Source organism: Ornithorhynchus anatinus, chromosome 7, assembly GCF_004115215.2.
Source record: "Ornithorhynchus anatinus isolate Pmale09 chromosome 7, mOrnAna1.pri.v4, whole genome shotgun sequence".
Classification (NCBI taxonomy): Eukaryota; Metazoa; Chordata; class Mammalia; order Monotremata; family Ornithorhynchidae; genus Ornithorhynchus; species Ornithorhynchus anatinus.
Genome location: NC_041734.1, coordinates 37,746,911 through 37,757,198, shown reverse-complemented (window position 1 = coordinate 37,757,198; position 10,288 = coordinate 37,746,911). Strand labels below are relative to the sequence as shown.

Here is a 10,288-nt window from a genome sequence, read left to right as displayed (position 1 = left end):
TCCACTAGGCCATGCTGCTTCCCTACTTAACTTTACCATGCTGCTATGTCCCTTATTTGTAGTTTATTTTAATGCCTGTCAACCTGTAAACTGTAAACTCCTTGTGGGAAGGTATCACATCTACCAACTCTATTGTATTGTTTTTCCCAAGCACTCAGTATAGTATTCTGAACTCAGTAAGCATACCGTTGATTTATTTACTGATTGATTTTTTTCCTTAGCCAGAAGTTTCACCCCTTGCAGGGAACTGGAGGGGATCAAAGGGTCTGAATGGATGATGCTTTCTCCTCCCCGTCATCGCTGCTTTCTCAAGGCTCCTTCATCTCACTCACAGTGACTAAGTCTGACCCTAAGCCCACTGTAACCTTGGCAATATGGAGAGCCAAATGAACTCTGAGACCTAAAGTCTGGTTTCATTTCTACTTTGGGCTGTAAAACACATAATCTCTTCCCCCCTCAAAAAAAAAAAAGGACTATTGGTGGCTTTTGACTCTCTATCCAAGAGAATAACACGTTGAAGGAATAAGTGAACATGACTCAGAAACTAGAAAAGAGGAATTGCCTTGAAATAGATGACCTGGGTTTAAAAGTTGAGGGAAACCATGCTTCCCAAAATGCATTATGGCTTTGCCAAACCGCAAACATTTACAAACCAATTGTAGGTATCTGCCAAACCCCAAAACACCAGGATGCTCTGATCCCTATTAAAAATATATAAAATTATATGGGTCATGAACGGAGTTTCTCATTTCTTGATATATTCAATTTTCTTCCGGACCCACTGGGAAGCACAAAAGTCTTAGTCATATCGCCTAACCCTCTTAAGAGCCTGCATCTCAAATTCAAAGTTGGGGTAGGGCAGGTTGGTGTCTGATGGTGAGAGATCATGAATCCTAGTTCCAAGATCCAGCCTTCCAGTTGACAGATTTTGTGAGTTTGGGCAAGACTGTATATAAATCTCTCTTTTTCTCAGTTCTGAACCTTGAATATCCACAGCAAAATTGTAATTCCTGCCATCAATTAACACTGGTAAAGTGTTAATGGCTGATATAAAGGAGAATAGAAACAAACTATTCATTTGTAGACACTTTAGATTCTGCTACAACTCCCAGTGAGATGCAGCATAGAAAACACTCAGATTAACGGCTCACTCACTCCAGGCACATCTCTTATTTCCACTCCCGGAGGGCGGGGGGCCTCCAGTATACCATGTGTAAACAGCCAAGGGAATAAGCAGCACAGCTTCCATTCAGTTTATATCCCCTGGTTCCCTGGGAGGTGAGGGAATGGCCTTGCTCCCTGCCCGCTTCCTTTTTGCCCCTTGATCTTTCCCCTACTTCCTTAACCCCCACCCCTATTGTCTTTTTCATATAATTAGGGATTTTCTAACTTCCTAGAAGGACCTAACTTTCCCCCTTCTTTTCCTTTCTGATTAAGCCAGCCTACTCCCCTGTTCTGTTCTCTTGCCCCTAGTCTGCCCTTCATTTCTCCTTACCCGTACCAAGCCTAGGGACAGACAGAAAATAGTTGGATCTTAGTCACCATGGGTGCAACTGGGGCTATAGAATCCGAGGGGACCAATTCACATGTCAAACCAGCACTTGGAAAGAAAACACTTGAAGGTCTGGTTCAGGGTATGTGTCTCCAGCATAATATCAATGATGAAAACAAAAAGTCATCACCAATGATAACACACTCACTCTATTCTGAGGTGACCCCTTCTAAGAAGATAGGAATCATGAGGATTATAGACCTATAGCTTGACTTGTGCTCTAATTTTCTTTTCCTGAAGTCAACTGACTTTTCATCATATAAAGACAGAAGCAGCAGTAGCTGATGAGCTCTCCAGCCGGCTTGCCTTCCTCTTGACTTCCATGACCCATTTGTGGAAGAGTGTCTGCCCCATTCTCATCAGCCCCTGCTCCCACCAGGAAAAGACTCCAACACCATCATCATGACTTCTCAGGCTGTTGAGAAGGTCACTATTATGGTCACAGTTGTGACTTTTATGACCCCTGGTCTGAGCTGTGAGGAGTCTGAAATCCTGATTTTTCCTGTCATATTTATCACTGTCCTTGTCTTTTAAATTTTGTGTCATATTTCCTTGTGTGTCTAATAATAACTGTGGCATTTATTAAGTGCTCATTATGTGCCAAGCATTTCTAAGCATTGGAATAGATACAAGATAGGTTGGACACAGTCCCTGACCCACATGGGGCTCCCAGTCTAAGGAGTAGGGAGAACAGGTATTGAATACCCATTTTACAGTAAGTGACTTACCCAACGTCACACAATAGGCAAGTGATGGAGCTGGGATCAGAACTCAGGTCCTTTGACTCCTAGTCCCATGCTCTTTCCACTAAACCGCCCTGCTTCTCAGTCAGCAGTCTTCCTGTTACCCCAGACAGGAAAGGGAGCAGAGAAGGAGTAAGACCGGGATGACCAAGTCACAGAAAGATCACTAGCTCTTTCTAGAGATCTTCCCATGACAAAGAGCACACTACACGGCTCATGTTGAATCCAGGCTTAAGCTTTCTGGAGTATTCTAGACTGGAAGCTCTTTGAGAGCAGGAAATGTGAGTGTTATATGGTACTCTCCCAAGTGTTTAGTACAGTGCTTTGCACATAATAAGTGCTCAATAAATACGCTGACAGTTGAATGAGTACTAAGGATCATATATCTCCTAGCCTTTTTTCATATCTGTTCTTTTTTCAGGGGCTCTGGCAGAAGGGCATAAGTATATATTTCTAAAAGTGTGAACTGTACCAAGAGTAGAAAAACAGCATTGTCTAATGGAAAGAGCATCCTCCTGGGAGTCTGGATACCTGGATTCCAATCCCAGCTCCACCACTTGTCTGCTGTGGGACCTCGAGCAAGTCACTTCTTTGTGCTTCAATTTCCTCATCTGTAAAATGGGGATTAAATCCCCTTTTTCCCTCCCTCTTTGACTGTGAGCACTGTATGGGGCTGGGACTTTCCAATCTGATTATACTGTATATGGCCCACCACTTAGCACAGTGTTTGGAACATAGTAAATACTAAATAAATACCCTAATTATAATAATTATTATTGTTATTATTTAAGATATGGAACACCAGTCCTATATGGCTCATTGCACATAAAGGTTGAAATTAAAAGTTGGATCAAACCCTCCCACTAAATTAACATCCAAGTGCAGAGCTACCTCCAGTCCCCAGATCTTCCCTAGTCAAGCAACAGGTAGAAAGAGGTCCTGAGGGTGAAATAAAGAATAGCCCAACCATGGATTGCAAGGGCATAGCAGGATAAACATTCTAGCTCCTGAACAAAACCATTTAAGGTGAATGGCACAAGGTGAATGGCAGAGCCCAATATGAGCAGAGGCTCTTTTGTTGAGAAGTGCTATGGTCTTGAATATGGTGTGGCTATTTGATAATTGTATTACTTAGAGGTGAATTTACAAAGCAGGAGGAAAAGTTACATGTTAGAAGGATCATCCACAATATTAAGATGAATATCAATGTAGTCAACCACAGGCAGTTATTGTGAGCTCCTTGTCAGCAGGGAGCATGTCTAGCTACTCTGATATATTGTACTCCCCCAAGCACTTAGTACAGTGCTCTGAATACAGTAAGTGCTCCATAAATAAGATTGATTGATTGATACATTCATTCATTCCAAACATCCTGTTGTCACCAATAGAAACAGATTACCGGGCTGGGTGGAAAATTGCTTTGACCGAGTAATGTTTTTGCTTATGCAATTTTTTAGAAACCCATGAAATGCCACATACTAATCTCAAATATAATGCAAATATCCATCAGATTTATACTGAAAAATGATCTGAGCTCTCTCAGGAAAACTACACAACCAGTCCTTGATACTTTAAGGAACTTCAAATGGTTTTCTAGTCCAGCCCCGGCTTCTAGGCAGGATTTACCCACACCAGCCATGACAGATGATTATCAACTCTATCCTTAAAGGTCTCCAAAACTTCAGGAGCCTCAACCTCTCATGGTAACATGAAACAGGATTTAATAACCAGCCTGATTAACTTGTTTCTATTCCTGTGTTTAAACAGTGCTTGATACATAGTAAGTGCTTAATATCATAATTAACTCAACCTTGATGAGCCAGCTTGATGGAAAAAATATTCTCAATCACATAAAAAACACTGTGAACACTCTTAAGCTTGGAAGCAGAGGAAACACTGCAATATCTCTAATAGGACCATCTGATACAATCAATAATAAAACATCTTAGGAAAGGTAAAGAATTCATTGTGAAGTCTGAAAGAGAAAGACTTGAGCTACCTAAAAAGTTGATGTCCAACTGCCAAGAGGAGATATTGAGATACTTGGACAGGGATAATAATAATAACAATTATGGCATTTGTTTAGCACTTACTGTGTGCCAAGAATTGTAGGAGGAGGTACAAGACAATCTGGCTGGACACAGTCCTTGTCCCATATGGTACTTACAGTATGAGTAGGGAGGAGTAGGATTTAATCCCTATATCACAAACAATGAACCTGAGGCACAGAGATGGTAAGTGACTTGCCCAAAGTCACATAGCAGGAAAATAGTGGAGCATGGATTAGAATCCAGCTCTTCTGACTTCCAGGCCTGTGCTCTTTTCACTAGACCAAACTGCTTCTCAGTGCTAAGCAGTCCCTTGCAGTGTCAGAATTAGCAGACCAGTCAGAATAGTAGCACAGGAACTCAACGCAACAAGAAATAGTGGCCTGGATGAACTTTTCTCAAAATGATATTGGACTGAAGAAAACCCTTAAGCAGGAATTATTTCATTTGCTGCCTCCTACTTCTCTTCTGGTCATTCCTAGCCCACTTCATATTCCTCACTCATTATATATGACAAGGAAGGAAGCTTCTGTTTCCTGACAAATTGTTGGCATTGTTTCCAAATCTGAAACTAGTCAAAGCAGCATGGCCTAGTGGAAAGAGCCTGGGTTTGGATGTCAGAGGACCTGGGTTTTAATCTTGGATCCTCCATCTGTCTGTTATGTGACCTTGGCCAAGCAACTTCACTTCTCTGTGCCTCAGTTGCCCCATCTGTAAAATGGGGATTAAGACTGTGAGCCCCAACCTGATTATCTGGTATTTGCCCCAGTGTTTAGTACAGTGCCTGACACATAGTAAGCACTTTACAAAAGTCATTAAGAAAAAACTATTAAGCTAAACAGAGTGTCCTTAATTCTATTTGCCACAAGTTCAGATTTTACCTTTGAAACTTGCCTTTATAGGGTCATAATATTCTCTTCACCACCTTTTTGAAGTCCTTTCATTGGCTAAGGTCCTCTTGATGGTGGGTGATTTAAGGTTACTGAATTTAGGAAAAGAAACCTTATGGTAGGATTTAATCTGTTTTTGATTTTCTTTCCAGATAACACTGAGGATGCCTTTGGTGGACTGTCTGAATCAGTTCAAACAGCTGGAGGTTGGCCATATCTTTCTGTTACAAAACATTAGAATCTATCAGTTGAGATTGCATCTAACAGGTGAGAATTTTCTTTTATCTTGATCTACGCCAACCTGAATTGTTGACTAATACCTTGGCATAAGCCTTAGAGCACTGTAGATCACTCCAGCTACCTGGGCATCAGTAGAGTTGGGCTGACAAAATTCTGGACATAATAATGTCAGTAGCACATACCAGGAAGATGGAGAAAATGCAGGACTTCATGGTTTTCTAGATTAGGGCAGGTTGGTCTGACACTATCATTATTTTCTCTCCTGGCTGGGGCTTCTCACTTGTTGGCAGGCTCTGAACCAGGGATAAATAAAACAAATGGGATTCCAAATCACAAGACGAGGAGTTAACACCCACCACTACCTCCCCAACAACACCAATTGTACCAAATTCAGCAGCATCATTTGTGTCATTTCTACCTTTCTAATGAAAATGGGTTAAAACATGATGATTGGCCCAGCGAAAGCTTGACTTTTGTGTCACCGTGAACAGCCATCTAAGGTCCTGGAGGGCAAAGTCAATCAAACCTCAAAAATAAACTATTTTCCTGCAGGCTGAACCCACCACTGAATATGTCAACACTGTGGGTGTGCTGCTGCTCCATTCATTCATTCATTTAATCTTATTTACTGAGCACTTACTGTGTGCAAAGCACCGTACTAAATGCTTGAGTTATACTCTTGTACAATAAGCAGACACATTTCCTGCCCACAGCAAGCTTATAATCTAGAAGGGAAAAATATAGTAATTTTGAGGATGATGATAACAATACTAACTAGAAGTCAGGAAAAGGGAGCTAATCTAAAAAGGGAAATGTCAATTTTCACACAATTCAATCACTAATGGCTGAAAAGTTCTAGTGGATAGAGCATGGTAGAGCACGGGCCTGGGAGTCAGGAAGACCTGGGTTCTAATCCTGGCTCAGCCATTTGACTGCGTGACCTTGGGCAAGTCATTTCACTTCCTCTGTGCCTCAGTTGCCTCATCTGTAAAATGGGGATTAAGACTGTGAACCCCATGTGGCACATGGGCTGTGTCCAATCTATTACATATATCTATCCCAGTGCTTAGAATAGTGCCTGGAAACTAGTAAGTGCTAAACAAATACCATATAAACAAAAGTTGAGAATTCTGTTCCTGTTTTTCAGTGATTGGCTGAGTGATCCTGAGTAAGTCATTTGATGCCTTTGCCTTTGCTTAGTCTCTGGTAAAATGGGTGACTGCACCCATTATAAAATAGGTGGTGTTTTTACATATCCCGCCTCCGCTGCTTGTCCACTGTGTGACCTTGGGCAAGTCACTTAACTTCTCTGTGCCTCAATTACCTCATCTGTAAGAAATGGGGATTAAAAAATGTGAGCCCCACATAGGACAATCTGATTACCCTGTATCTACCCCAGCGCTTAGGACAGTGCTCAGGACATAGTAAGCACTTAACAAATACCATAATTATTATTATTATTAATACAGGAATGAGAGAGAAGCCATGGAAACTGGTCTCGGTATGTGGATAGTAAAGCATGACTAATTAAAATGGCTACACTGGCCACCCTCCTTATTTGATGATGTGTTCCAGAACTGCACTTTAACAATAATCATAATAATTTTTGGTTGTTGAAAATGCTCTGGCCCTACCTTGAGAGCTCCCTGAAATACTAAGGAATCGAGCCCCAGGACAGTCGGTGGTAAAAGAGAATCACGAACATCTCCCTGTAAGCCTACAGCCAAATAACTGGTAGCTGGCTAGCTAGAAGCCTTCTCTACCAGAATTCACTTTGACCTCCTGGGTTTCAGGAGCACTTTGAGCTTTTCTGGGCTTTGGTGAGTATGAAACTATTGGTCCCTCTATGTTCTTGAAGGCACAGCTAGTACCCTGAGATCCTTCTGTGGCCCAGGTCTATGGAAAAGAAGAAAATGAAGCCTGACTGGAAAAAAACGTATAAAATCCAAAAACTGGTAGCTGCGCATACAATTTGGAGCCAATACCTCAAGCCCCAGAGGACAACTTAATGGATCATACCAGGCTGACTTCTCAACTTACATTCTGGTTCTAACCCACCACTTGGCCAATTCTCCCCAGGCACATCAATACCACATCCAAGGTTGGTGGTATAAAATAAAATGTAGGCCAGAATGGACACAGGTGAGGGGACTTTGTTGGGTTTTATGTCAGATAATAAAACAACATTAAGTTTTTCATTTTATTAAGTTTCTATCAAGGTATTTTCCACATTTCCTTTGACCAGTTTTACTTTCCTAGTCCCTAAGGAAACTTGGCCCTTAAACCTTTTTTTCTTTCCTCCTCCTTGGTTCTTTCCTTCCGGCCCACACATTTGGTACTATTATAGCTAATTCAAAAGTATTGGGGAGATGGCAACTGACCTCATTCCTTCAAGGACACAAAAAACAGAAGCATTTTTTCCTTTAAATAAAATAATTTGGGTCAATATCAGCTCTTTTAAATAATACTTGCTGAAGTGGCTTATTTTAACAATAGGCTCCCACTGAGAATCATTCCCTTGATGATACTTCGGGCTACACAGGGCATGAGGGTGGATGTTTTTTTCCCACCTCAGGACACGTTTACCATGTTGATAGAGTGCCACTGATATTAAAGCATAGCCTATCTTTCACCCATCCCTCGTTCTTTTGGCTGGCGGTCATTAAAGTAGAGAACACAAGATAGCCCTCTGAATCCTGTTGCTAAGAGACACTGCAATGCATAGAGGACAGGAAACTCTTGAATCGGGTGATCACTGTGTTGGGAACATTGAGTTGGATTCTCATCCTATGTAATTCTTCAAGAATAATGCTGGTGGAGAAGGGACAGTACAAATGTTCCATTTTGAGGTATTAGAACCTAGAAACACTCAGCACACATTTTGCTTGAGTAATTGATGCATTGTCTTTAATTATCTTCTATTTTTGTCCCTGCTGTTATGTATATGCTGTTGTGATTTCCCCTCAGGCAACTGGCGTGCTTCAAAACTTAAGAAAATTATTTCTTAGCTGATTTCTTTTTCATTTTCCTAAATGGCAAATATTTTAGGGCCAAAATGAATCTTTTTTTGGTTTTGCCCCTACAGATGCTATGGAATAGATTGCTTTACATGAATAGATCTTTATAGTCACAAGTGTGTACATGAATGGGATTTCATTGTCAGTACCATCATCTTCAAATCCGTAGTGAATCAATCAGTGTTATTTATTGAGTGCTAAGAGTGTGCAAAGCATTTTACTAAGAACTTGGGAAAGTACTATACAATAGCGTTCGTAGACACAGTCTCCACCCACAAGGAGTTGACAGTCTAGAGAAGCAGCATGGCTTAGTGGAAAGAGCACGGGCTTGAGAGTCAGAGGTCTTGGGTTCTAATCCCAGCTCCACCACTTACCAGCTGTGTGACTTTGGGCAAGTCACTTAACTTTTCTGTGTCTCAGTTACCTCATCTGTAACATAGGGATTAAGACTGTGAACCCCATGTGGGACAACTCTGAATCTATTCCAGTGCTTAGAACAGTGCTTGGCACATAGTAAGTGCTTAACAAATACCATCATTATCATTATTAAAGGAGGGAGGCAGACATTAAAATAAATTACAGATATGAAATGCCAGAGAATAAAGATATGTACATAAGTACTGTGGGACTGAGGGTAGTGTGAATATCAAGTGCTTAAGGGACACAGACCCAAGTGTCTGGGTGACACTGATACAAGGGTGAATAGGGGAAATGAGGATTTATTCGGGGAAGGAGGAGATATGATTTTCATAGGGCTTTGAAGATGGGAAGGTGGTGTTCCATCAGGAAGGTGGAAGGGAGGGAAATAGAGGTCCATACATACTGAGAGAGACATGTGGGGTGGAGATGGGGTCAGTTCTGATTATCGGTCCCACCCAATGTTTTAATATAGTGCTTAATTACTTAGGAAGCACTTAATAAATACCATGGTAATATAAGCATGTATAGGCCTTAATTTATGTATATCTATATTAATAAAAACCATTAACATATAGAGTTTTTATTTGATTTATCCCCTTACATAATTTCCCCCATGTATTTATCTGATCATTATTAATTGACTAAAAGGGGATAAATGTATTGAAAACAAATAGATAAATGGATAGAGTAAATCTTGAGTGTAGGGATGGTTGAGGAGATCACATGATTGGGATGATGGGGGTCAACCAGGGAATGCCTCCTGGAGGAGGTGGCTTTTTATAAGGCTTTGAAGGCAGATTTACATGCCACGTTTTACTGGGGGAGAAGAAGGGGAATGTGGATCACGTGCATGATGGGAACCCTCAGCAAATTTGTAGGCTGAAAAAGTTAGAGATCTGATGGGTCTCTAGTTATACCACCATTTATTGAACACCTCCTTTGGATAGAGCTTTGTACTAGATACTTGAGAGAATATAATGAAAGTAATAATATGATCCCTGTCTTCAAGAAGCTTGTAATCTGTGTAGGTCTGTATGTGTGCACGTCACACAGACATTACTCTCATTGCTATTCAAAACTATCCTTGCAAGAGGGTGTTGCTGAAAAGTTCAGTGCATGACTGACAAACCAGTCCACACCATATGCATGAAAAGAAACCTCATCAAATGCACATCCAATGAAGAAGTACATTAAAGAAAGGTCAATGATGTGCACATATTATACTTTAAAGTTTCTGTTTAAGTTTCAGCTTACTTCAAACTTAGTCATCCTTCTAAATGTCAGAGGAAGTTACCTCATGCCATTATAATTTTGACCTCCTCTATCCCTGGATGTCTTCCTTCTTTATTTATGGCTTTTTACTTTCTGGTAGAAAATG

The 10,288-nt window shown here is 40.9% G+C and overlaps 1 long non-coding RNA gene across 1 annotated transcript; it reads left to right on the top strand.

Moving 5' to 3' along the window:
* Nucleotides 1–5,396: 5,396 nt before the first annotated feature.
* On the top strand, nt 5,397–7,671 carry LOC114813134. Its single transcript, XR_003760746.2, has 2 exons — nt 5,397–5,500; nt 7,332–7,671. It is a non-coding gene; the product is annotated as an uncharacterized LOC114813134 (long non-coding RNA).
* The last annotated feature ends 2,617 nt before the right edge of the window (nt 7,672–10,288 follow it).